The following is a 27,434-nucleotide window of genomic DNA, read 5'->3' as shown; positions in this document are numbered from 1 at the left end:
TCACGCTAGCTTTTAGGTATTTGATAAAGGCATTTTTTGTTTACCTCAGATAATTATTTAAAAGTGTATGAATCTGTTTGCTGCAGAAATGTCTTGTGGAAACATGTGAAGACACAAGGAAATGCATTAATTCATTCAATAATTGTTTACAGAGCCCGTGCTCAGCATAGGGCACTAGGCTGATGATGGTAGTAAGACTACTAGGAGGTTGAGGTGTGTTTCAGAGAGAAGAACAAGCATAAGTTAAGGTCCTAGATAGGAAAGAGTTCAATGTCTCAAAAGGAATAAAAACTATTACTGAAAGGGGGAGTGTGGTGGTTCTCGGTGGCAGAGGGCAGGGGCTGTTAAAGAGAAGTTGTGACTGATGGTACTGCCCGTGTCAATCATTTGTTTAAATCCTACATATTTAGAATTTACCTTGGCCTAGCAATATGCAGTAGATCTTTTTATCTTTAAATCATACATGCCTGGAAACTCCTTGAATATGGAGACAATCTCTTAATCATTTTTAATTCCTCCAATTACTGACACATCTAAATCACAACCAGTGAGCATTCACAACATTGTCTCAGACATATCCTCAGTCATCTAAGCTCCTACTGTTCTTAGTGTTAATGTATATCTGTGAGTAGAGGTCATTTACAATTATGAATTCCAATAATTTATGAACAGGTAAGTAGTTACGAACCTGAGGTTCTGCCACTTACTAGCTGGGTACCTGTAGGCTGAAGGGGCGGACCTACGCCAGCCGACCACGCCTCCTCCCCTTGAGTAACAGGACTCCAACCCTTCCCCAGCCAATCAGCTGAGGCCACAGCCATTACCTCACCAACTGCCCCTAGACCCCAATAAAACCTTTGTGCTTTTGAAACTCACTCTCTCTCCCTGGCATCTCACCGCTGCGTCGGTACAGGTAGGGGATTGAGCTGGAGCTAGCTCGAATAAAGGCTCTTTTGCTTTTATATTGGACTCGGCTCCCTGGCGGTATTTGGGGATCACGAATTCTGGGCATAACATAGGCAAGTCACATGATTTCTCCAGGATTCAGATTTCTCATCTGTAAAATAGAATACTAAATAATATTTTCCTTATGGAGTTGTGATAAGGACGAAATAAATTAATACATGTAAATACTTATAATAACAGCTTGCATACAGTACAGGTATTGGATTAGTATTTATTATTATTAACGATGGTTATGATGATGATGTTAAGAGTCATGTAGCAACTAGGTGATTACTTTTCCTATCCTGGAATAAATTTCTGTGCCTTCAAATTGAATATGAAATCAACAGACTAACTTGGAAAATGGGTAAATAGTCAACTAAAATATTCTTGTTGACTTTTACTTTTGAAATGGAATTCATGCAAAAGCGTCAGATCTCTTAAATTGATACTCATGTTTTTTAAAGTAAATATGTATTACAAAAAAATCAGTCATCCCTGGACAAAAAAAAAATGCCTCTAATAATTCAAATACTGCCTAGATAGAGTATTAAGAAGAAGACAAATCTGGTAGTAATTTAAAACCATGATTTATGTCAAAACTAAGATTTTTAAAGTGCATCTATTCTAAAGTACTCCATTACCTTGCCTTGGGCAGGACTAAACCTTACTACTGCAGAGACAATATACACAATCTCTTTTAAACTGTAAAGCTATTTTGTACTTCATATATTTCTCCTCTACCCCAGGATATAATCAATAACCTTATAAAATAAGTCAGGATTCTTAATCTTAAACATTCTGACCTGAGTCCCAAGTGCTTTAGTGTGTAGTTTCAAGATAAAATTTAAACATCTATATAGAATCAAATGCTTATTTGGAACTGAAATACTAATTTAAACATAAATATATACAGAAGCAATAACCTATTTTTAGAAGAGTCAGCTGCTCTACTTTCTCAGACAAAACTTTGGTTTTATTTATATAAAAGCAACCATATTTATTGGTTCGCATAAATAACGCCTACACAAATCTCTCAAGCCTTTCAATGCCTGCTTTTTATGAAACCTACATTCTGGCTTTAAATACAAAAGGAAGGTCAAGCTGTGAAAGTCACTAGGATTTATGACGTTGTTCCACTACTAGGGCCTCCACAAGAGGGTATTATTGAAGAAGCACTGAAGAGCTCTTAAAGAATCAAAAATCAATCCATTTGCAGCTAACGTTGGCTGTAGGCATTTTTGGAAAAGGGAGTAATTGCACTGGAAAAATCTTATTTTTACTTGTAAGTAAATGCCAAATTAAAAATCCTCTGGCAGTTTTAGGAATAACAAATGACAAAGAGATGTGCCTGTAATGAGGGAATTATTTGCAATCACGCTACAGGTGAGGTATTTTATTTTTTATTCACTTACATAATATTCACAATCAAGCTTCATCCTTTCAGTTCAATTTATTTTCCTGCTTCTTTCCTCAGTGACTGAAAGCATCTCATGGATTTTGTTGTTAAAAGCAATCATACTTTCTGCAAGACTTGCTTCCTTCTCCACATCTCTTTAATTCCAATTTTCTACATCAGGTCTGATACCATCTGGAATAGAGGATGAATTGAATGCTGCGAACCTTTAAATTAGCTTGATATTTCTAAAAACTAAGAGGAAAAGTTTTTACATTCTTCAAGGTTGCAAGGTATGTCTTAGCTAGAATTCATAGCATGTCGTATTTCTGGCTTTCTAAATGCTACAGTTTGTAACAACTTGTATTTCTGGCTTTCTAAATTAAATTCTAATGTAAGTCATAGATTCAAGTTTTGTTTCCAGGATAGTGACTTATTCTACCTACTCATGTATAAAAGAGACCAAATGTTTTCAGGTCCCATTCATTAGACGTGGGAAGTTTAGTTAAGATATTGTATCATAATGTACCACATTTATTTCTATCACAGAGGAAGATCAAAATCAAAAACAAAGTTTTGCTTTCTGAGCTAGAGTTCAACTTAATCTTGTTTTGCATTAAAACCCTTCTATTTACTGGAACTTGTGGGTAGGGGATATGAAGTAGGAAGGAAATCCTAAGAGATTTCTCAATAGATAGTATCATAGATTGCTTTTCTCTAGATTTGTTAGTGTTATAAAATTTAGTAATTGCTATTCCTTGACCACTGTCAATATGATTATTTGTGTTTTTTTTGTAGAAAATAGTAATTAGTGTGGGGAAAATAAATATGATTTCCAGATTTTAATATCTTAAATTATTTCCAAGAATGTAATTTTGAAAACTATTCAGAAATTTTGAGTCTCCTAAAGAAAAACTTTCATCTCAGGATCAAAAACGGTAAAAAGGGACCTTATGTAACTCCTTCACTTATTTCTCCTGCTATGAAATTCACTCTTAAAAATCATTCATTTAAGAATATTTACTGTATACTATGTGGAAAAGGATACGCCGTACCATCAAAGCATATAAAATTATCTATGGCCTTATGGAATTTGCACTGTAGTGGGGCATTCAAGTAGGAATGATTCATGGAAAGAGAACCAAAGGGAACCGTCGAATTAATTTCACAGCAGCTCTACAATTTATTAATTAAAATCATAATTATCTTAAAATACCTACTATGTAAAAGGCATATTTTCATTTTGCATATACAGTAAATTACTTAGGTTTCATGCAGCTGAATTTTGAGTGTAGTGTTTGAGGCATGATGAAGACCACACATTATTTAAATGTGGTAGCAGTGGGGCACCTTGGTGGCTCAGTCGCTTAAGTGTCGAACTCTTGATTTTGGCTCAGGTCATCATCTCATAGTTCATGAGATTGAGCCTGGTGTCCTACTCTGCCCTGACAGCATGGAGCCTGCTTGGGACTCTCTCTCTCCTTCTCTGCCCCTTCCCTACATGTACTTGCAAGCACTCTGTCTATCTCAAAATAAATAAGTAAACTTAAAAAGAATTAAAAATAAATAATTAAGGGGCGCCTGGGTGGCTCAGTTGGCTAAGTGTCTGACTTCAACTCAGGTCATGATCTCACGGTTCACCAGTTCAGGCCCTGCATCCAGCTCTGTGCTGACAGCTCAGAGCCTGGAGCCTGGGTCAGAATCTGTGTCCCCTCTCTCTCTGCCCCTCCCCCACTTGCTCTCTGTCTCTCTCTCTCTCTCTCTCTCTCTGTCTTTCAAAAAAGTGAATTAAACATTAAAAAACAACTTTTTAAAATAAGTAATTGAGTAAGTAAATAAATAAATAAATGTGGTAGCAGTATGCTTCTTCAGAGGTAAGCTTAAGGAAATAAACTATGTTATTCATTAAAATTTTCATGTAAATACTTTTCAAAAATATAATTTATTTTTGAATAATGTTGCAAAATTTTCTTAAAATATTAAGTTTTTTTCCACAGACAAAAATTATAAAAAGATTAAGGAAAATAAAAATTCCTTAAACAAAATTGCAAACTCTACAGTTATTGCCAAAATCAGAGCACTGTGCTAAGCTGAATAATGGCCACTCTGAAGAACAGCACATCCTAATTTCTAGAATCTGAATATGTGACCTCATAAGGCAAAAGGGACTTTGAAGGTATAATTAAAGATAAAGACATGGAGATGGAGAAATTAGCCTGGATTATCCAAGTGGGCTCAATGTAATCACAAGGCTCCTTATAAGATAAAGAGGGAGGCAGAAGAGTCTGAAAGAGAAATGACAACACAAGCAGAGGCCAAAGTGATAAGCAGCTGTATAAGCCAAAGAATGTGAGTAGCTTATAAAGTTAGAAAAGGCAAAGAAATAGATTCTCTCCAGAACTTCCAGAAAGAATACAGTCCTGCCAACACCTTGATTTTAGCCCCAAAAGACCTATTTTGGACTTCTGACCCACAAAATTGTAAGCTAATAAACTTGTGTTGCTTTAGGCCACTGGGTTTGTGCTAATTTGCTACAGCAGCAATAGAAAAATAACAAAGTACCTTTTGAGCATTTACTGTGTGCAACTATACATTTTAAATGTATTATGTCATTTAATCATCCTGAGAGCCCTATAAAGTAGATACTGGAGTGACATCACTAAGGTGGTGCCATAGGTCATTCTCCTCACAAGAACAACTAATATTCAAAAACAAGACCCTACTAAGGGAATCCTAGAAGACGGAGGTAAGGCTCAAGCACTCTTGCACCACAGAGACCAAGACAGACTGCATTACAAGGGTAAGAGAAGTAGCTACATGTTGGCCACATTACCTCTACCCCAGGTCAGTGCAGCACCACATGAAGACATCTCTTGTGAGCCTCCAGTTCTTCCAGTGGGAAAAGAACCTAGGAGACAACCAGCTTTCCCCAAGTGTTGTGGATTGCTTTGTGGGAGCCTCTACTCTGATCTCGCCCCAGGAGGATTGCAGGGGAATCTGCAGGGCTCAATCCCTGGGACTCTAATTGTGACAGAGAAGGATAGATAGGCCTGTAACAACCAGTGCAGGGATCTTGGCAGCCTGAGTTCATACTGTAGTGCCCAAGTACTAATCCCAACCAGGAGTTCTTCAGAACCAAGTCAGGGGTACACTCTGATCAGGGGACTCAGTGAGGTGTGTATGTGCCTGATTTGGATCCTCAAATAAGTTTTGCTGGCACTAGAGTTTGGTTTGCCCATACACAGGCAAAAACTTGAGTGACACACCCTCTGCTCTGGAGAGGTATGGAGAGAGTCTCTTGGCCATATCTCACCAGAAGGGCTGGGGGAACACCTGAAAGATGTATGGAAGAGTGAGCAGAGAGATGGGTGGGTAGAGCTGATTGCCCCCAAAACAAACACAATACTGAGCACAGAGGTCTTTGTGCTACACACAGATAGGACAGTTAATTCATATCCAAGACTGAGGTCAGCTCCCAGCCTTTCCCAAAAAGACAGCCTGTTTGGAAAATTGACATTTTCCTGAAGTGGCCCCTCTCCTTCCTGCCCAGATAAGGGAGCTGGAGCATAGCCCCATCCACTGTGGCTTCTGGCCACATCTGACCAGAAGGGCTGGTGAGAACACCTAGGAGCTGTGTGGCCCACCAGTGCTTGAGCCGAGAGAAACATAGAGCCAATAGTTTTCAGAGCAAAGACAGTGGGCCTGTTTGGCCAGGGAACTTGGGGCATGGGTCAGCATGAGTTAAGACACTAAAGAACTTTACCAGCTTTAAAGCTCTTTCTCAACTGCACCTAAGCAGGGAAAATAATTCATAGTCCCATTCATTACTGAATACACCCTTTAACCTACCTGACCAAGGAACCCAATCAGAACACTCGGGAAGCCGTGTATCTTATTCAACAGCTCTGCTGACAGTAACACTTGAACAGAGAGCATAACCTGTGACTTTCCCCATCCACAGAGCAAAACCAGTGGCCTCATCTGACCAGAGAACTACAGTGAGCAATCTTTCTTGATTTGAGTCCCCAAGCAAAGAGCTGTACAGGCCCTGGGACCGATCCTGCTGCTCTGCAAGGGCAGCTACTTGCTTGCCCTCTGCAAGGGCTGTCTACTACTGAATATAAAACTCAGTCCCAACCATCTAGAAAGCCTGACCAGAGAATCCAGGCAACTGTAGAGGCCATTCTGCAGCCTCACTTGAGAACCAAGCCAGCCTATCCAACTGTTCTCAGCCAGTGGCACACTGGTCACATCCCTGACCTCAGAGCTCAAATAGTTACCTCACCCCTAAATAGACCATAATAGCAGGTCTTACCTCCCAGGAACATTACCAGGCAACACTCCCAGAAACCCAAACTGAGCTAACTTGTGAAGATCTGTCTCTGCCAAAACAAACCTATAAAATCTAGAAATGCACAGATAGCAATGTAAAGAATCAAGGAGCACCAAAAACAAACAAAAAAAACCAAACCAAACAAAAAAGAAAAACAAAACAAAACAAAAAAAACAGGTAAACCACTAAAGGAAACTGAGTTCTAATAACTGATCTTAAAGAAATAGAGATCTATGAACTGTCAGACAAAAAATTCCAAATAATCCTCTTAATGAAGTTTTAGTGCACTACATAACACACAACTAACTGAAATTAGGAAAACAATGCACGAAGAAAACAAGAAGTTCAACAAAGCAACAGAAGCCATCAGAAAAAAATTAAAACCAAAAAGCAGAAATCTTAGACTTGAGAAATACAATAATTGAACTGAAAAATTCAGTAGAAAGTTTCAAAAGCAGACTCGACCATGCAGAAGAAAGAGTCAGTGACCTGAAGATAGAACAATAGAAATTACCCCATCAGAGAAACAAACAAAAAAACCTAAAAATTAAGAAAACGTGTGAAGAAGATCTATGAGACATGTAGGACATAATGAAAAGAAACAATTCACATAATGAGAATTCCAGAAGGGAAAAAGAAAGACACAGAAAGTATATTTAAAACAATAATGACTAAAAACTCCCAAACATGGGAACAGAAATAAACATCCAGATCCATGAGGCCCAAAGGACTCCAAATTAGTAGAACCCAAATACAGTCACATTGAGACACATTATAATTAAATTGTCAAAAGTCAAAGACAAAGAAAGAATTTTAAAAACAACAAGAGAGAATTTTCATATAAGGGAAATCCCATTATACTATATGTGGATATTTCTCAACAGAAACATTTCAGGCTAGTAGAGAATAGGATGACATATTCAAAATATTGAAAGAAATAAACCCAAGCAAGAATACTACACCTGGCAAAGCTTTCTTTCAGAAATTAAAGAGGGATATAAACTTTCCAGCACAAATAAAAGCTGAGGGAGTTCATTACCACTAGACCTGCCTTATAAGAAATGCTAAAGGCAGTTCTTTAAGTGGAAGTAAAAAGATGCTAATTAACATCATAAAAATATTTTTAAAAAAAATAACCTTAAACTCACTGGTAATCTTAAATATATAGTCAAAATTAAATTCTGTAATTTGGTAGTTGTGGCACAAAATATACTTACAACTCTAGTTTAAAAATACACAGTAGGGGCCCCTGGGTCAGTCGGTTGAGTGCCCAGCTCTTGATTTCAGCTCAGGTCATTATCCCAAGGTTGGGGGGATCAGGCCCTGTGTCAGGCTCAGTGCTGAGCATGGAACCTGCATGGGGCACTCTCTCTCTCTCTCTCCTCCTCCTCCTCCTCTCTTCTCCTTGCTTTCATGCGTGCACATGCACACACTCTCTCAAATATAAATAAAAAAATAAACAAATAGAGTAAAAATAACCATAACTACAACAATCTTGTTATTATTTACACAGTATAAAAAATATGTAAATTGTAACAGAAATAGCCTAAAATGTGAGGAAGAGAAGAAGCAAAAGTGTAAAGTTTGGGGATGGTTTTGAAGTTAAGTTGTTATCAGGTTAACATATAGTGCCACAAATTTAATATGTTTTATGTAAGCCTCCTGGTAACCAGGAGGGAAAAAACCTATACCAATTACAGCAAAGAACATGATAAAGAACTTATAGCATACTGATACCAAAGACATCTAAACATGAAAAAAGACAATAGGATAGGAAATAAAAAACAATAAATCTACAAAAACAACTGGAAAACAATCTTTAAAAATTAACAAAATAACAATTACTATTGTCTTTATCTATCAATAAGTACTTTAATGTAAATGGGTTAAATTCTCCAATCAAAAGACATAGTAGGCTGAGTGGATTTAAAAACAACAACATGGACTTCAAGCTGTATTACAAAGCTGTAATCATCAAGACAGTATGGTACTGGCACAAGAACAGACACTCAGATCAATGGAACAGAATAGAGAACCCACAAATTGACCCACAAACATGTGGCCAACTAATCTTTGACAAAGCAGGAAAGAATATCCAATGGAATAAAGACAGTCTCTTTAGCAAGTGGTGCTGGAAAAACTGGACGGTGACATGCAGAAAAATGAACCTGAACCACTTTCTTACACCATACACAAAAATAAACTCAAAGTGGATCAAAGACCTCAGTGTAAGACAGGAAGCCATCAAAATCCTTGAAGAGAAACCAGGCAAAAACCTCTTTGACCTTGGCCACAGCAACTTCTTACTCAACATGTCTCCAGAGGCAAGGGAAACAAAAGCAAGAATGAACTATTGGGACCTCATCAAAATAAAAAGCTTCTGCACAGTGAAGGAAACAATCAGCAAAACTAAAAGGCAACCAATGGAATTGGAGAAGATATTTGCAAACAACATATCAGATAAAGGGGTATAATCCAAAATCTATAAAGAACTGATCAAACTCAACACCCAAAAAAACAAACAATCCAGTGAAGAAATGGGCAAAAGACATGACTAGACACTTCTCCAAAGAAGACATCCAGATAGCCAACTGACACATGAAAAAATGCTCAACATCACTCATCATCAGGGAAATACAAATCAAAACCATAATGAGATACTACCTCACACCTGTCAGAATGGCTAACATTAACAACTCCAGCAACAACGGATGTTGGCAAGGATGTGGAGAAAGAGGATCTCTTGCACTGCTAGTGGGAATGCAAACTGGTGCAGCCACTCTGGAAAACAATATGGAGGTTCCTCAAAAAATTAAAAATAGAACTACCCTATGACCCAGCAACTGCACTACTAGGTATTGATCCAAGGGATACGGGTATGCTGTTTCGAAGGGGCACATGCACCCCAATGTTTATAGCAGTGCTATTGACAATAGCCAAAATATGGAAAGAGCCCAAATGTCCATCAACAGATGAATGGAAAAAGAAGATATGGTATATATATACAATGGAGTATTATTCAGCAATGAAAAAGAATGAAATCTTGCCATTTGCAGCTACGTGGATGGAACTAGAGGGTATTATGCTAAGCAAAATTAGTCAGCCAGAGAAAGACAAATATCATGTGACTTCACTCATGAGGACTTTAAGATACAAAACAGATGAATACAGGGGAAGGGAAGCAAAAATGATATAAAAACAGGGAGGGGTACAAAAACATAAGAGACTCTTAAATATGGAGAGCAAACAGAGGGTTACTGGAGAGGTCGTGGGAGGGGGATGAGCTAAATGGATAAGGGGCATTAAGGAACGTACTCCTGAAATCATTGTTGCACTATATGCTAACTAACTTGGATGTAAATTTAAAAAATAAGTTAAATGAAGTTTAAATGAAGTTGGAAATTCAAAAACAACAACAAAAATGAAACAAAGCAAAACTAAACAAAAAAAACCCCAAGATCCGGCAATATGCTATATATAAGAGACTTATTTTAGCTTTAAGAACACACAGACTGGAGGCACCTGCATGGCTCAGTCATTTAAGCATCCAATTTTGGCTCAGGTCATGACGTCACAGTTCATGAGTTCCAGCCCCATGTCAGGCTCTGAGATGACAGCTTGGAGCCTGGAGCCTGCTTTAGATTCTGTGTCTCTGTCTCTCTCTGCCCCTTCCCCACTCATTCTCTCTGTCTCTCTATCTCTCTCTCTCTGTCAAAAATAAACATTAAAAAACAATTAAACACACACAAACACACACACACACACTCAATGTTAAGGGATAGAAAAACTCATTCCAAGCAAGTGGTAACAACAACAAAACAGGGTTAGCTATACTTACATCAGACAAAATAGAGTTTAAACTAAATATGTAAAAAGAAACAAAGAAGGTCATTATATAATGATAAAGGAGTCAACCCACTGAGAAGATATAACAATTATAAAAATGTGGGTACCCAATATTGGAGCACCTAAATATATAAAACAAAACTAACAGACCATTCAAAGGAGAAATAAATGGTAATATAATAATAATTGAGGATTTAAATGCCCTGCTCTCATCTATGGATAGATCATCCAGACAGAATTAATAAGGAAACTGAAGATTGGAACACTGTAGACCAAATGGACCTAACAGACATATACAAACATTCTACCCAACAACAGAATACATATTTTTTTCAAGAGCACATGGAATATTTTCTAGGATAGACCATATATTAAGTTAAAGAACCAGTCTTAGCAAATCCAAGAAGACTGAAATCATATTAAGTATCATATCTGACTACAATGGCATGAAACTAGAAATTAACAGCAAGAAGAAAAACTGGAAAATTAATGAATATATGGAAATTAAACAACACTCCCCTGAACAACCAATGGATCAAAGAAGAAATTAAAATGGTGATAAAAAAGTTTCTTGAGGCAAATGAAAATGAAAAACCAACATTTCAGAACTTATGGGATGCAGTGAAAGTAGTGCTAAGAGGGAAGTTGATAGAAAAAGATGCCTACAGTAAGAAGCAAAAAGTATCCCAAATAAGTCACTGAACTCTATATTTAAGAAACTTGAGAAAGAACAACCTAAGCCCAAAATTAGCAGAATAAATGAAATAATAAAGATTAGAATAGAAGTAAATTAGAGAACCGAAAAGAAATAGAAAAGATTAGCCAAACTAAGAGTTAGTTCTTTGAAAAGAAAAACAAAATTGACAAACCCTTAACTAGACTAACCAAGGAAAAAAAAAAAAAAAAAGAGGACCCAAATCAATACACTTACAAATGAGAAATGAAATATTACAACAAATAACACAAAAATATAAAGGATCCTAAGAGGCTACTATTAACAACTATATACCAACAAACTAGACAATCAAAAAGAATGGAAAATTTCTCAGAAATACTTGCTATTTACTTATCAAGACTGAATCAGGAAGAAATAGAAAATCTGAATAAACCAATTACTAGTAAAGAGATTGGATTAGTAATCAAAAATCTAAAGAAGAAAAGTTCAGGACCAGATGGCTTCACTGGTGAATTTTACCATTTAATAAGAAATTAGCACCAATCCTCAAAATCCCAAAAAACTGAAGAGAAGGGAACACTCCCAACTCATTTTATGAGGCCAGGATTATATTTATTCCAAAACCAGAAAAAGATACAACTAGAAAACTACAGACCAAGAAATCTGAGGAATATAGATTCAAAATTCTAAAAAAAAAAAAAAAAAAAAAAAAAAGTGCTAACAAACCAAATGCGCCCGCACATTAACAGGATCATTCACCATGATCAGGTGGGATTTATCCCTGGGACACAGGATGGTTCACCATATGCAAACCAATCATTGTGATACCTCACACTGACAGAATGAAAGAAAAGAATCATATAAGTGTCACAATAGATACAAAAAAAGCATTTGACAAAATTCAATGTCCATTCATGATAAAAAAAAAAAAACTTAACAATTTAGGCATAAAGGGAACATATGTCAACATAATGATGGCCATATATGACAAACCCAAACCAAAAATCATAGTCAGTGGTGAAAGGTTGAAAACTTTTCCTCTAGATTAGGAATAAGACAAGGGTGCCCATTCTTACCACTCATATTCAACATAGTTACCACTCATATTCAACATAGTACTGGAAGTCCTACTTACAGTAATCAGGCATGAAAAAGAAATAGAATGTATCAGAATTGGAAAGGAAGAAGTAAAATTGCCTCTATTTGCAGATGACATGATTTGATATATGGAAAATCCCGAAGACACACCAAAAACCTGTTAGATCTTATCAGTGAATTCAGTGATGTTGCAAGATATGAAATTAACATACAAAATTCAGTAGAATTTCTAAATACTAACAACAAATTTTCTGAAAAAGAAGTAAAGAAACCAATCCTATTACAATAACATCAAAAACAATAAAATACTTAGGAATAAATTTAACCAAGGGGGTGAAAGATCTCTACTCTGAAAACCATAAGACATAATGAAAGAAAATGAAGAAAACACAAATAAGTGGAAAACTATCCTGTGTTCATGGATTGAAAGCATTAATATTGTTAAAATGTCAATCCTACCAAAAGCCATCTATAGACTCAATGTAATAGCTATCAAGATTCTGATGGCATTTTTTTTTTACAGAATTAGAAAAAAACACTTCTAAAATTTATATGGAACCACAAAAGATCCTGAATAGCCAAAGAAATCCTGAGAAAGAATGACAAAGCAGAAGGCATCATACTTCCTGATTTCAAGCTATACTATAAAGCTATAGAAATTTGGGGCACCCGGGTCGCTCAGTGGGTTTAGCGTCCAACTTCGCTAAAGTCGTGATCTCGCAGTTTGTGAGTTCAAGCCTGCTTCAGATTCTGTGTCTCCCTCTCTCTCTGCCCCTCCCCCACTCATGCTCTGTCTCTGTCTCAAAAATAAACACTAAAAAAAAAAAAAAAAAGAAATTAAAGCAGTATAGTAATGGCATAAAAATAGACAAATAGATCAATGGAACACAACCAAGACTCCATAAATAAAACTCAAGCATAGGGGTGCCTGGGTGACTCAGTCAGTTGAACATCAGACTCTTGGTTTTGGCTCAGGTCTTAAATCTCACAGTTCATGGGTGCAAGCCCCACATAGGGCTCTGTGCTGACCGGGCAGACCCTGCTTGGGATTATTTCTCTCCCTCTCTCTCTGCCCCTCCCCACTCTCTCTCTCTCAAAATAAACAAATAAACTTTAAAAAATAAATAAGTAAAACTCAAGCATATATGATCAACTAATATTTGATAAGGAAACCAAGAATAACACTACTATTGAATCCCTATTCCTCAGATTTCTTGGTCTGTAGCCATGAAAAAATGAGAAAAATCCTATTTGCAAAACATGGATAGACCTGGAAGGCATTATGCTATGAGACGTAAGTCAGACAGAGAAAGACAAATACTGTATGATCTTACTTACATGCAGAATCTAAAAACAACAACAACAACAAAAGCACCACACCAAACTCATATGAGTTTCTATGAGATCAGACTTGCAGTTACCACAGGCAAAGGGTTGGGGGAGGAGGAATTGGAACAAGTTGGTCAAAACGTGCAAACTTTAAGCTATAAGATAAATAAGTATAAGGGATGTGATGTACAACATGATGACTGGTAGCTGACACTCTGTATGATAGAAAGGAAGGTTGTTAAGAGAGTAAATTTTAAGAGCTGTCATCACAAGGAGTATTTTTTTTCCTTTTTCTTCTTTCTTTCCTTTATATTGTACCTACATGGGAAGATGGGTGTTAGCTGAACCTATTATGGTAATGATTTCACAATATATGTAAATCAAACCATCATGCTGTAGGCTTTAAACTTGTGCAGTGATGTATGTCAATTATTTCTCAATAAAATTGGAAAAAAGTAGATACTATAATTATCCCAGTTTCACAGATGAGAGAACTAAGGCTAAATGGTTTAAGCAATTTGCCAAAGATACTGAACTCTTAATCATCACTAGATTTCCTTGTGGCTAAGCAAAATAATACATATACATGAAGGATACCAAACTATTAGCCATCTTACTATTGAAGAGTTTTATCAAAGTGCTCATAGTTTCCTTAAATTTTGTTTTAAACCTCTGTGAGAATTTTCTAAGTTTACACTATTATAGTGTTGAATGATTACTTGAATTCATGATAAATGTGGTGACCTTTGTTTATTCTTGATGATCGCATCCCATTTCTAACATTTCCCATTTGATTCATTTATGGGAATTTAGTGAGATATCTGCCACTGTCTTCCTCTCCCTCTCAGAATTGTACCAAGAACACGAACCCACACCATATACAAAAGATATTTAAACAACTTCAGGTTAAGGAGTTTATTTAACTATGGTTACTTGAAGGATAGTAGAGCTGGCATTGTTTAAAAATAACAAGAAACTGTTGGAGCAGTTTAATAAAGGTATCAGTTTTATGTCACAGTAGAAACCTTAACTGATTTCTCTGTTGAAAACTCTATCTTTTTCTAGGAATTAAAGATAGAAAACATATTCTCTAGCATATATAGTGATAATCCTGTTTAGGCACTAAATATACTTAATCAAACATAATATAAAATACCCACAGGGGGCGCCTGGGTGGCTTGGTCGGTTGGGCGTCCGACTTCGGCTCAGGTCATGATCTCACGGTCCGTGGGTTCGAGCCCCGCGTCGGGCTCTGTGCTGACAGCTCAGAGCCTGGAGCCTGTTTCAGATTCTGTGTCTCCCTCTCGCTGACCCTCCCCTGTTCATGCTCTGTCTCTCTCTGTCTCAAAAATAAATAAACGTTAAAAAAAAAAAAATTTAAAATACCCACAGAGTTACCTTCTATTTGTCCATACACAAATAAAGTGCCTGTGGATATATTAGAAATTATCTTTTATAAATAATTATCATGCAACATAATTTTGATTATTCCCAACAATAAGCATTTATTTAATTTGTTTTAATGTATCTTCCATTTGGTTGAACAATAAAATGTGCTCCTTATATTTACTTTTTATAGTATATAGTCTATTTAGTACTACCTTCTCTTCAAAACAAACAAAAACAGAAATATTATGTGATGTGATTTTTCATGTGTCTGTCTTTGTTTCCAAAAGGTTTTTAGAATAACTAAACAACCAAGTTCAGGGAGGTTTTGTTCATGCAAAACTGAAAAAGACATATGATAGGTTTATCCTAAATGTCAGAGATATATTTCCAAGAAGTTAAAGTGAAATATTATACCCTTAAACCTGATATTAAGATATCTGATACTAGATTACATGAAAGTAACACTTATTTTTATATTACGATAAGGCTAATTTTTCCTGTTATTTATTGCAGAAAGAATAATAAAATGTTTCTCTTACACGGCAGACCGAGAATTGTCAACTAAGATGCAATCGCAATAATTATTACTGATGAGGATGCAAAACACAGAAATAGCATTACTTGCTGACAGATCACAGGGCTAGTGTGGGTTACTAGAAGCAACAAAAATTACATTTCCCCTTGAATAGAAAATAAACTTTCTATGAGAAATGAATGGATTCACTTATTGTAATCTTATTTACACAAAACTGTTTCCTGAGCTGAATTGCTAAATTTTATAGTTATATCAATACGTATAATTATTTATAAATGTTCTAAAAACTAAATTCTAAATGAATGCATTCTTTTATCCTCAGGAATGTTATGTTACTGATCACATAATTTGAGTGTTCTTTCTAAATAATGTGTGTATTTATTCATTAAATTAGCTTTATTGATTGTTTATCACAGACCTAACAGTTTTTTCTAGCCTGAGGATACAAAATTGCCAAAGATGCAGTCACTGTTCCCAAGAAGCCTAGTGTGGTTGGGAGATAAAAGTGCAACAGAATAACAATAAATAGTGCAGGTAGCAGTAAGGTAAATGTAGACATGCAAAACTACTCAGGCCTCATAAAGAGTAGATAAATTATCATATCTAATGTTAGGGATTAACCAAGGAAAGAAGAAGCTGTCAGGAAGATTTCTTGCAGGAGCTGCACCTAAGTTTTAGCTGATAAATTGGCTAGATAAAAGCATTTACGAGAAATGGTGCTGGGAATATTTCAGGTGGAAATACATGTAGGAGAAAAGACAAAAAGATAAAGTTCATGGCATGTTGGGTAAACTCCAAGCAGTGTGGAGTGACTTAAGCATAAAATAAAATGCAAGTCACAACAATGGACTTCCAGTTCCAAGATGGAAGTAGAAGTTGGCATTTTGCTTATTGTATTCCTGGAAGTCATCCAAATAGAATGAGGAGAAAGAAAAACAAGATACAATCCCATTTTCAAAGCAAAATCAGGGAACAGCTAAATCCTAGGTGAAACTGGAGAAAAGACTGACAAAAATTAATAGAGAAGAGTTGGGGAGTACATTCAAGAAGAAGCAAAGAGAGGATGCCTTGGCTGTAGATTGCCAAAAGAACCAGAAAAATCCACTTCACATTGGGAGAGGGCACACTTTGATGTGAAAAACTAAGTTCCTTATTTGCAATGGTGAAAACCAATATTAGACAATGGTTACAATGTTTCTTTGGATCTAGTTTGGGTATGAAAAGCAGAGGTAGGTTATCTATATGAAAATAAGTTCATATATGAAGATAGGAAGCTGTGGCAGCAGAAGAAAAACACCCAGTGCTCATCCCCAAAAGTGTCCTCCTTAATGCCCCTTGCCCATTTAGCCCACCCTCCCACCCAACACCCCTCCAGCAACCCTCAGTTTGTTCTCTGTATTTAAGGGTCTCTTATGGTTTGTCTCTCTCCCCGTTTTTATATTATTTTTGCTTCCCTTCCTTTATGTCCATCTATTTTGTATCTTTTTCTGACTGCCTTATTTTGCTTAGCATAATACACTCTAGTCCCATCCATATTGTTGCAAATGGCAAGATTTCATGCTTTCGATCCCTGAGTAACATTCCATTGTATGTACATACCACATCATCTTTATCCAATCATCAGTTGATGGACATTTGGGGTCCTTCCATATTTTGGCTACTGTCAATAATGCTGCTATAAACATTGGGGTGCATGAGCCCATTTGAAACAGCACTCCTGTATCCTTTGGATGAATACCTAGTGGTACAATTGCTGGGTTGTAGGGTAGTTCTATTTTTAATATTTGAGGAACCTCATGCTGTTTTCCAGAGTGGCTGCACCAGTTTGCATTCCCACCAGCAGTGCAAAACTGTTCCTCTTTCTCTGCATCCTCACCAACATCTGTTGTTGTCTGAGTTGTTAATTTTAGCCACTCTGACCAGTGTGAGGTGGTATCTCATTGTGGTTTCTATTCGTGTTTCCCTGATGATGAGTGATGTTGAGCATCTTTTCATATGTCTGTTAGCCATCTGGATGTCCTCTTTGGAAAAGTGTCTTTAAAAAGATGGTTTTGGACTGTGTTGTTGTCATTTTCATTGGCTTCCATGACTTTTTAATTTCCTCTAACTTCTTGGTTAACCTATTCATTCTTTAGTAGGATGTTCTTTAGTCTCCAAGTATTTGTTGTCTTTCCAAAGTTTTTCTTGTGCTTCATTTTAAGTTTCATAGTGTTGTGGTCTGAATATATGCACGGCGTGATCTCGATCTTTTTGTACTTGTTGAGGGCTGATTTGTGTCCCAGTGTGTGATATATCCTGGAGAATGTTCCATGTGCACTCGAGAAGAATGTTCATTCTGCTGCTTTAGGATGAAATGTTCTGAATATATCTGTTAACTCCATCCAGTCCAGTGTTTTATTAAAACCATTGTTTCCTTGTTGATTCTCTGCTTAGATTATCTGTCCATTGCTGTAACTAGGGTGTTGAAGTCCCCTACTATTATGGTATTGTTATGAATGACTTACTTTATGTTTGTGGTTAATTGATTTATATATTTGGTTGTTCACGTTGGGTACATAAGTATTGCAATTGTTAGATCTTCTTGGTGGATAGATCCCTTAATTATGATATAATGCCCTTCTTCATCTCTTGTTACAGTTTTTATTTTAAAATCTGTTTTGTGTGATATAAGTATGGCTACTGCAGCTTTCTTTTGATGACCATTAGCATGATAGATTGTTCTGCCTCCCCTTACTTTCATCTGAGGTGTCTTTAGGTCTAAAATGAGCCTCTTGTAAGCAGCAAATATATGGTCTCATTTTCTTATCCATTCTAATACCCTATGTCTTTTGGTTGGAGTGTTTAGTCCGTTGACATTTAGAGTATTGAAAGGTATGTTTTTAGTGCCATTGTGTTGCCTGTAGAGTTGGTGTTTCTGGTGATGTTCTCTGGTCCTTTCTAGTCTTTTTTGCTTTTGTTCTTTTTTGGTTTGTATCATCTTTTCTCCACTCATGGATAGCTTAGTGATCATGAACTCCTTTAGTTTTTGTTTCTCTGGGAAACTGTTTATCTTTCCTTCTATTTTGAATGACAGTTTTGCCAGATAAAGAATTCTTGGCTGCATATTTGTCTTATTCAGTAAGTTGAATGTATGCTGCTAATCCTTTCTGGCCTGCTAAGTTTCTGTGGATAGGTCTGCTGCGACCCTGATCTGTGTTCCCTTATTGGTTAAGGACTTTTTTTCCCTTGCTTATTTCATAATTCTTTCCTTGTCTGTGTATTTTGTTAATTTGACTATGATACACCATGGGGATGGTCAGTTTTTGTTGAATCTGATGGGAGTAGGCTGTGCTTCTTGGATTTTGATGTCTATGCCCTTCCTCAGATTAGGAAAGTTTTCTGCTGTAATTAGCTCATCTAAACCTTCTGCCCATGTTTCTCTGTCTTCATCTTCTGGGACTCCTCTTATTAAGATGTTATTCCTCCTTAATAAGTCACTAAGTTCTCTAAGTCTTGTATCTTTTGCCTTTGTTTCCTTCTTTTTTTCTGCTTCATTATTCTTCATAATTTTGCCTTCTATATAGATGATTCGCTGCTCTGCTTTGTCCAGGCTTGCCATTGTGGCATCCATTTGAGACTGCATCTTGGTTATAGCATTTTTAATTTTGTTCTGACTAGATTTAACTTCTTTTATCTCTGCAGAAAGGAATCTATGCTTTTTTCAACCCCAGCTAGTATTCATGGTTTTAAATTTTAGTTCAGACACCTTGCTTATATCTATCTGTCATTTGACCTGTCATTGACTAGTCAAGGACCTGGCTGTCATTTCTTCCTGTTCTTTTTTTGTTATTTTAGAGGAAGAAAAAAAATTAATAAAATTAATTGAGTATGGGGTGTTTTTCTATTTCTTTGTGTCTTATTCAATTTCCTTCATAAGCTTCTATAGTTTTCAGCATACTTACCTTTTATATCTTTGGTTAGGTTTATTCTTAGGTATTTTATGGTTCTTGGTACAATTGTAAATGGGATCGATTTCTTGATTTCTCTTTCTGTTGCTTCTTTATTGGTGTATAGAAATACAACCAATTTCTGTACATTAATTTTGTATCCTCCAACTTTGCTGAATTCATGTATCAGTTCTAGCAGCTTTTTGGTGGAGTCTTTGGGTTTTTTATGTAGAGTATCATGTCATCTGTAAAAAGCGAAAGGTTGACTTCTTTGTCAATTTGGATGCCTTTTATTTCATTATGTTGTCTGATTCCTAAGGCTAGGGCTTCCAACACTATGTTAAACAACAGTGGTGAGAGTGGACATCCCTGTCGTGTTCCTGATCTCAAGGGGAAAGCTCTCAGTTTTTCCCCATTGAGGATGATATTAGCTGTGGGCTTTTCATATATGGTTTTTATGATGTTAAGGTATGTTCCTTCTATCTCAACTTTCTGGAGGGTTTTTATTAAGAAATGATGCTGTATTTTGTCAAATGCTTTTTCTGCATCTATTGACAGGATCATGTGGTTCTTATCCTTTCTTCTATTAATGTGATGTATCACATTGATTGATTTGCAAATATTGAACCAGCCCTGCAGCCCAAGAATGAATCTCACTTGATCATGGTGAATGATTCTTTTAATTTATTGTTGAATTTGATTTGCTAGTAACTTGTTGAGAATTTCACATCCATGTTCATCAGGGTATTGGCCTATAATTCTTTTTAGTGGGGTCTCTAAGTGGTTTGGGAAATCAGGATAATACTGGCTTTACAGAATGAGTCTGGAAGCTTTCCTTCTGTTTCTATTTTTTGAAGGATAGGTATTAACTCTGCTTTAAATGTCTGGTAGAATTCTCCTGGTAAGCAATTTGGCCCAGGACTCTTATTTGTTGGGAGATTTTTGATAACTGATTCAATTTCTTCACTGATTATGGCTGTATCCAAATTATCTGTTTCTTCCCATTTGAGCTTTGGTAGTATATGGGTGTCTAAATTTGTCCATTTCCTCCAGGTTGTCCAGTTTGTTGGAATATAATTTCTCATAGTACTCTCTGATAATTGTTTGTAGTTCTGTGGTGTTGGTTGTGATCTCTCCTCTTTCATTCATGATTCTATCTATTTGGGTTCTCGCTGAAAGAAGCAGCTTTTAGACTTGAGGTAACATGGTAACAGAACTTTAATTTTGCTCATGTTTGATCCAAGGCTATGCTCTTCAGGATTCCATGTGAAAACACTGATGAGTAAATTTATCATGGTATCTCCATTCCCTTTCCCAAAAATTGTTTTAAGCAAAGACATATAACACAATTCTGATCTTGAGGCTGAAGAAGAGTCTAATGGCAGGTGGGGAGGGCTTCTGGGAAATGCTTTCCTCCATATGGAAAAGAGATGTTTGATGGGGCATGAGGAGGGTGCAGAGAATTTCCCTTCCTTTCTCTCAAAATTACCATGCTTAAAAGCTTATATCAACCAATCCTAGAACTGCTCTGCCTCCAGGATACGTTCTAAATACCTCCATTCTTACCTCCTCTTGAGATGGGTATTTGGTAAGATTTGAAAAAGAAACAAATATTCTCTTAAGAAAACAATGCATAGGAGTTGTACTTTAATAAATTATGTGAAAATTAATAATTTAAAAAGCCCCATCTCATTTAGAATGAAGTTGGGAGGCCAGCAGGGGGAGCTCTTACACCCAGCACCAGTTCTCAATAACACACCCAACAGGAAGAGAAGGACCTTACAAGTCCATACTACGTGACTGTGCCAGACAGAAGAAGGAATATTCTTCTACCTCTGGCAGCAGCCCAGCCCAGCCCATGAGAAGCCATTATGCTCAAACTCCCAGTTCACTCTAATAGACTTTTAGTTTATAACAGTGCCTCCCAACTCCCGCCTTTCCTCTATAAAAGAGCATTTCTCTCCTTTGTTTTCCATACTTGCCTATGGTTTTGCTGTATCTTGCTTGTCCTGGATTGTAATTCTCTGCTATTCCTGAATAAACCCATCTTTGGCTGACAAAATAACTGAAAGTTTTATTTCTATGGTTAACAGTTAACAGGAATTATTAAAAGGGTCTGTTTTTTTCTTATAGTTATTTAGTTACTGGGGCTGGAAGCCTTTACACTATTCTGGTTTATTGAGGAGAAAATTAGATGGAAACATTTGAGAGCTAGACACTGGGTTTCAAAGATTAAGAAACTATAGGGAGGTGTTTTTTTAAGTTTATTTATTTATTTTGAGAGAGACAGAGAAAGCACAAGTGGGGGAGGGACAGAGAGAGAGAGAGAGATAGAGAATCCCAAGTGGGTTCTGTGCTGACAGTACAGAGCCTGAGATTGGGCTTGAACTCATGAGACCTGAGCCAAAACCAAGAATGGGATCCTTAACTGACTGAACCACTAGGTGTCCCAAGAAACTATGGAGAGGTATTAAAGAAAACAAAGACAAAAGAGAAGAAAAATCCCTGTTATCTAGAAGTAGTAGCTAATATTTACCGAGCACTTAACCATGGGCCTAACACTATTCTGTGTATTCACCTGTTTTCATTTAATCCTCATTGCAAAATTAGGAAGAAGGTACTGTTACTTTCCCATCTTAAAGTTGAGGAATCGGAAGCACAAAAAAACGAAACTTACTTAAGATTACACAGCTAATTTGAGGTGGACGTAGCAGTTAAGCACAGGCATCCTTACTCCAGATTCTAGCATGTTTCTAAATACTTCTCTGTACTTCTATTTAATCAAAGGTTATTTCTGTATAGAGATCTAATGGGAAAAGTCCATCTTTTGGACTCTATTTGTATGTGAGAGCTACTTTTTAAAGCATAATTCCCACAGAGATGTTAGTTTTACTAAAGACTAACATTTGGGATTGCTGAAGTGTGGTGCTGTCTAACCATGCCTGAATCAAAGCATACCACGAAATTTAACTAAAGAGTGCCCTTCTATAGCATCTAAACTGCTAGATGAGTATTGCTGGGAAGGGGAAATGTGCATGGCATTTATATTAATGGTGCTAGAAAGGTCTTTTTCCATCGCATAGAAACTAAGTGGAGAGAGCTCTATTCTCAACCCTACAGCCCTTGAGAGGATTTAAAAAACTGGATGATTCCCAGAAAGACTGGACTCTGCTATACAATATAAGTAAATTGGGCCAACTGAGGCAAGAAATTCCGTTGTCAATGGAGATGTCAATGGACAATAGTTCATGCAGGTAGCTTCCTCTGACACTAAATCTTTAAGGAAGATAAGATTGTTTCTGAAATAGGACAGATTTATTAGCAATATGGTCAAATTAGTGGAAGCCAGGACAAGCTATATCAAGACTCTGATTAAAGTTGGGGAAAATAATGCAATAAATGACATAGCTGGATGCTACCAAGCAGCTAAACCTAGGATTTTTGCACATAATGTAGAATGGGTTCCAGATACAAATACTTTAATACTAGGAAATATTAGGATGTTTTATGAAAAAATTAAGATCCTACCAGGTATTACTGGGTTGAGTAAAACTTGATAGGAAAAGTATGGAAGTATGTCCACACTTTTGTTCTAATTTTTTTTAGAATTAAATTAAATTAAATTATTAAATTAAATTAAATTAAATTAAAGCAAATCTTCAGCAGAGTGAGAACTGAGGAGGAAAATTACCCAAAGTTCTTAATCACTCCGCAGAAAGAATAAAAAGATTCACTTTACGTTAGAATTTGCAGGAGTATTATATGAGGTAATGGAGAATACAGTGATAACAGAGAGAATAAAATGGAGTAAGCATTGCTAAGAGGGTTGTTTAAAATGGAACCAGGAGGACACTGAGGAAATGGGGCTTATGCATGTCTCCTGTCTCAAATACTCTGAATTGTTGCTGAACTCAACTAAAAGTCAAGAAATCTGCTGCATGTTAGAATGAACATAAAAGGACTTTCGGCCTAACATTAACCCTAGGAAGCAATCATATATAGTAGTAACTGTAACTAATGGTAGTATAACTGTAGCAATACTAGAAACAATTACATTTCATTCAAAGCAATTTATGTAAATTCCCTCTTTCCTCTTTAAAAACTCTAACCTCCTTTGTCTCTCCAGATTACACTTTCAATTTTGCTGAACTCTGTCTCCCAGTTGCAATCCCTAAGATACCAAATAAATGAAACACATTTTATTGTGCAGCTTGCAGTTTTGTCTTTCATTGGCCGACAACAGGAAGTAAAATGAGGTGTAGACAACTAGGTGAGAGTCCACAAGCCTGTCTGGGGTCACTAGAGTTCAGGCTGCTTAAAATGTCACAAGCCTCCAGGGAGCACCCTGTTGTTACAACTAATTCTAGAGGGGAGAAAGCTAAAGCCATAGAAGCTCAAGTGAATTAAAACATCAGGATAAATTGGCTAAAATGGAATTATGGGCTATTTGGAATACTTGAAAATCATATCTGGCTAAGTTTAAAAATATAAAATAGCAGTATGGATGGCTCAGTCAGTTAAATGTCTGACTCTTGATCTCAGCTTGGGTCTCTATCTCAGGGCCATGAGTTCAAGTTCCATGTTGGGCTCCATGCTGTGGAGTCTACTTAAAAAATAAATTAAATTTTAAAAAATAATATGATAGCCTATATAATTATAAGACCTTAACATTTATCTTTCTTACAATTCTCTCAGATTTAATTTTTATACAAAATAAATTAGATGAAACCAATTTAATGCCTGAAGTAAATGCACAGGCTTAAAACCACTTTATCGTGAAATATCTAAATAATTTACACAAAGAAAAGTGTGTGTGTTAGTTTTGCTTGTACTGGGTCATCTGGATAATTGCTTCAGTTTTCTCCCTTAACATTATTTATTTATTTATTTATTTATTTATTTATTTATTTATTTTAAAAACTACTTTAATTTTTTTAATGTTTATTTATTTTTGAGAGATTGAGAGAGAGAGACAGAGCACAGGCAGGGGAGGGGTAGAGAGAGAGGGAGACCCAGAATCTGAAGCAGGCTCCAGGCTCTGAGCTAACAGCACAGAGCCCAATGTGGGGCTCAAATTCATGGACCATGAGACCATGACCTGAGCCGAAGTTGGATGCTTAACCGACTGAGCCACACAGGTGTCCCTTCTCCTTCAACATTTAGATATGCATTGTCCAATTTGGGGGCTCTCAAGCTCTTGTAATGTGGCTAGTCTGAATTGAGATGTGCTGTAAATGTATAATATAAACCAGATTTAGAAAATTTAACATGAAAAATAATGTAAAGCATCTCATTAATTTTTACATTAATGTTATGTTGGAATGATATTGGGTTAAATTAAATGTTTGTTAAAGTATTGTTAAAATTAATTTTATCTGCCTCTTTTTCTTTTTAATGTGGCTACTAGAAAATTTTAAATTATAAATGTGGCATATATTATATTTCTGTTGGAAAGTGTTAGACATTGCCTTAACATATTTAATAAGAATTCAAAAATCTGATAAATGCCTAAATAGAAATGGTTTCTCCTTTCTACAGCATAATAACATATTTTGGTGAATGAATGCTTGATTTTAATAGTTCTTCAACGTATGATATTATATTTTATCAACTCTTATGAGAGGTCAATAAATCCTTAACATATTTTAGCTAATTGCCCCTGAGATGCAAAATGTTTTAGAAATGCCATTAGCATCTCTTCAAGTAGTCACTCTACATAATTGTAAAATGGTATACTAAACACTAGAAATATTTGATTTCTCTACCCACTTCATTATTTGCATGATGAATATTTGCTTTTTTTCTCTAAATTTGTGTATGTTCTGCCTGAAATAAATATTATACCTTTGTATTCATCTACTCCACTGGTGTAGACATATCTGGTTGTCATGGGAATTACTGGCTTACTTTTGGGGGAAAAAATCTGTGTAGAAAGAAAATTGTTCACAGGCTATTTTAATATTAAGGTAACAATTTAGGAGAGCCTTTATACCTTTATTATTCCTTGGTTTTTAATTTAAAAAAAAGTCAAAATCTGTCTTCAATGACAAAAGCATTTCTTTAATCAGAATAGAGTCTCTTCTAATTCTAAGTTTATACTGACCCCTATAGGCTATTTTGTTCTAATCTATTCCTGGTTTATTCTTACAGAACATAGGTTGAAAAATTTAAACATGTTTACATTTAGAATTTAATTATTTTAGGATTAAAATCATAAAATATTTTTCACAGACCTTTTCACTCCTTGCATTGTACAATGTAAGCTATGCACAGATTTTATTCATCCTTAAGACAATCTAGTTTGGGGGGCAAACTAGCTTGTATTGATTATCTACAATAGGCTTACATGGTGCTATCATTTATAAGACCATGTGTTATTATTCCTTAAGATAATTTATTTTGGGGGTAAACCAGCTTGTATTGATTATCTACAGTAGGCTTACATGGTGCTATCATTTATAAGACCATGTGTTATTATTTAATCTTCTCAACTCTTTAAGGTTGATATATTACTAACAAGGATTCTAAGATTCTGAGAAGTCAAGGACCTTATAAAAGATATTTTCACAACTTACACTGAAAGCAGAATTTAAAATGCAGAACTTGGAAGGAGGGGTATGTAAATGACATTAACAATCAAAGTGAGAAGTTAAAAACTAAATAGCTTTTCCCCAGTTGATAATTTTTCCAGGGTTAAATTTTTTGAATCCATATTAAGGACTCTTATAAATCTGCAACATTTCTCTTTGGATATCTACCTCAATCCTCTCTCTTTCTTAAAATGACTTAAGTGGAACCATTTTAAAATGGAGCCAGAGCAGCCATTTCAGAGGAACTGTCTTTCACATCCTGTTTCCTGAAACCTTGAACTGGGCCAAACTGTCAACATTCAAGAAGTCAGCAAGCAGAAGATCCAGAGAATGTCCCTTTTGAAAAGACTAATAGAAGTGAACCTTGGTCTAGTGACCACTTCACCTGACCAACCAATGAGGTGCAAATCTAGCCTTACTTACTAGCACCAATGAACTCTTCTTTTTAAAACAATTTACCCAATCTTCCTTTTTTTTTTTTTTTTTCCCATGAAAATCCTAGGTCAACCTCCTGAAATCTCAACACTCTTTGGGATTCTATTTAAATCTGTGTAGCCTGCATTGCAATTCTTTGATCCCAACTACATGCTTTATCTCTGGAACTGATTTCTTGTTTATTGGCTGACATCTTCAACTATAACAGCAATGTAAGTTACTTTGAATTTTGCATCTCATTAACTCTTGGTTTTGAAGCTTCATTTTCAAGTGCTGAGAGGTAACATTTCTGAGACTTCAAGTTCAACATGTCCAAACTAAACTTTTAGCCAATTCCATTTCTTCCTTTTTGCTACCTATCAGTTAATGGTCACAGTTCTTCCAGATTCCTAAGTGTTACCTGACCTTCACACATCTAATTTTTGTAAATTTTTTAAGAGTCTTATTATTAATGACAATGCCTATTTCTATTTTAGGTTATTTCTGTGGCCAAACTGTTCTCCCAGAATATCTTCAGGGACCAATCACTATAAAAAGAACTAGAACTTTTTGTACATTCACTGGAGTTGGCCATCATCACTTAATTATCAAGCGCTCCAAATGTCTCCTGAACAGCTCGTAACATTCAACAAAATCAATGCTACCTTTAAGTTTGTATAACCAATATGTCTTATGCAATTAAAATTTTTGAATGTGAAAGCTTCCTGTAACATCTTAATTGGACAAGAAATTAAAATGCGTGATAAGTGATATGACACTTATCATGTTCACGTTATTACAGTGAACTGTTAAGTACCCAAAAGAATAGAAATATCCCAATAAAATTTGTCCTAGGCAGTGGTCTGCAGTAATGCCTGAGAAAGTAAATGGGGAGGAAAAGACGCAGAAGTGTTAAATACTAGAAATAAGTGGATGAACGGATGAGCATCGAGAAAG

General features: G+C 36.0%; 1 long non-coding RNA gene across 3 annotated transcripts; it reads left to right on the top strand.

Moving 5' to 3' along the window:
* Positions 1-871: 871 nt before the first annotated feature.
* On the top strand, positions 872-27,365 carry LOC122238728. 3 transcript variants are annotated; one of them, XR_006217846.1, is made up of 4 exons: positions 872-913; positions 2,423-2,634; positions 26,566-26,710; positions 26,975-27,365. It is a non-coding gene; the product is annotated as an uncharacterized LOC122238728 (long non-coding RNA). The 3 variants fall into 3 exon arrangements; XR_006217845.1 differs by lacking the exons at positions 26,566-26,710; positions 26,975-27,365 and adding an exon at positions 15,526-15,727; XR_006217847.1 differs by lacking the exons at positions 872-913; positions 26,566-26,710; positions 26,975-27,365 and adding exons at positions 2,242-2,331; positions 15,526-15,727.
* Positions 27,366-27,434: the final 69 nt, after the last annotated feature.

Source organism: Panthera tigris, chromosome B2, assembly GCF_018350195.1.
Source record: "Panthera tigris isolate Pti1 chromosome B2, P.tigris_Pti1_mat1.1, whole genome shotgun sequence".
In the NCBI taxonomy this organism is placed as follows: domain Eukaryota; kingdom Metazoa; phylum Chordata; class Mammalia; order Carnivora; family Felidae; genus Panthera; species Panthera tigris.
This window is presented reverse-complemented; position numbering and strand designations above follow the sequence as displayed.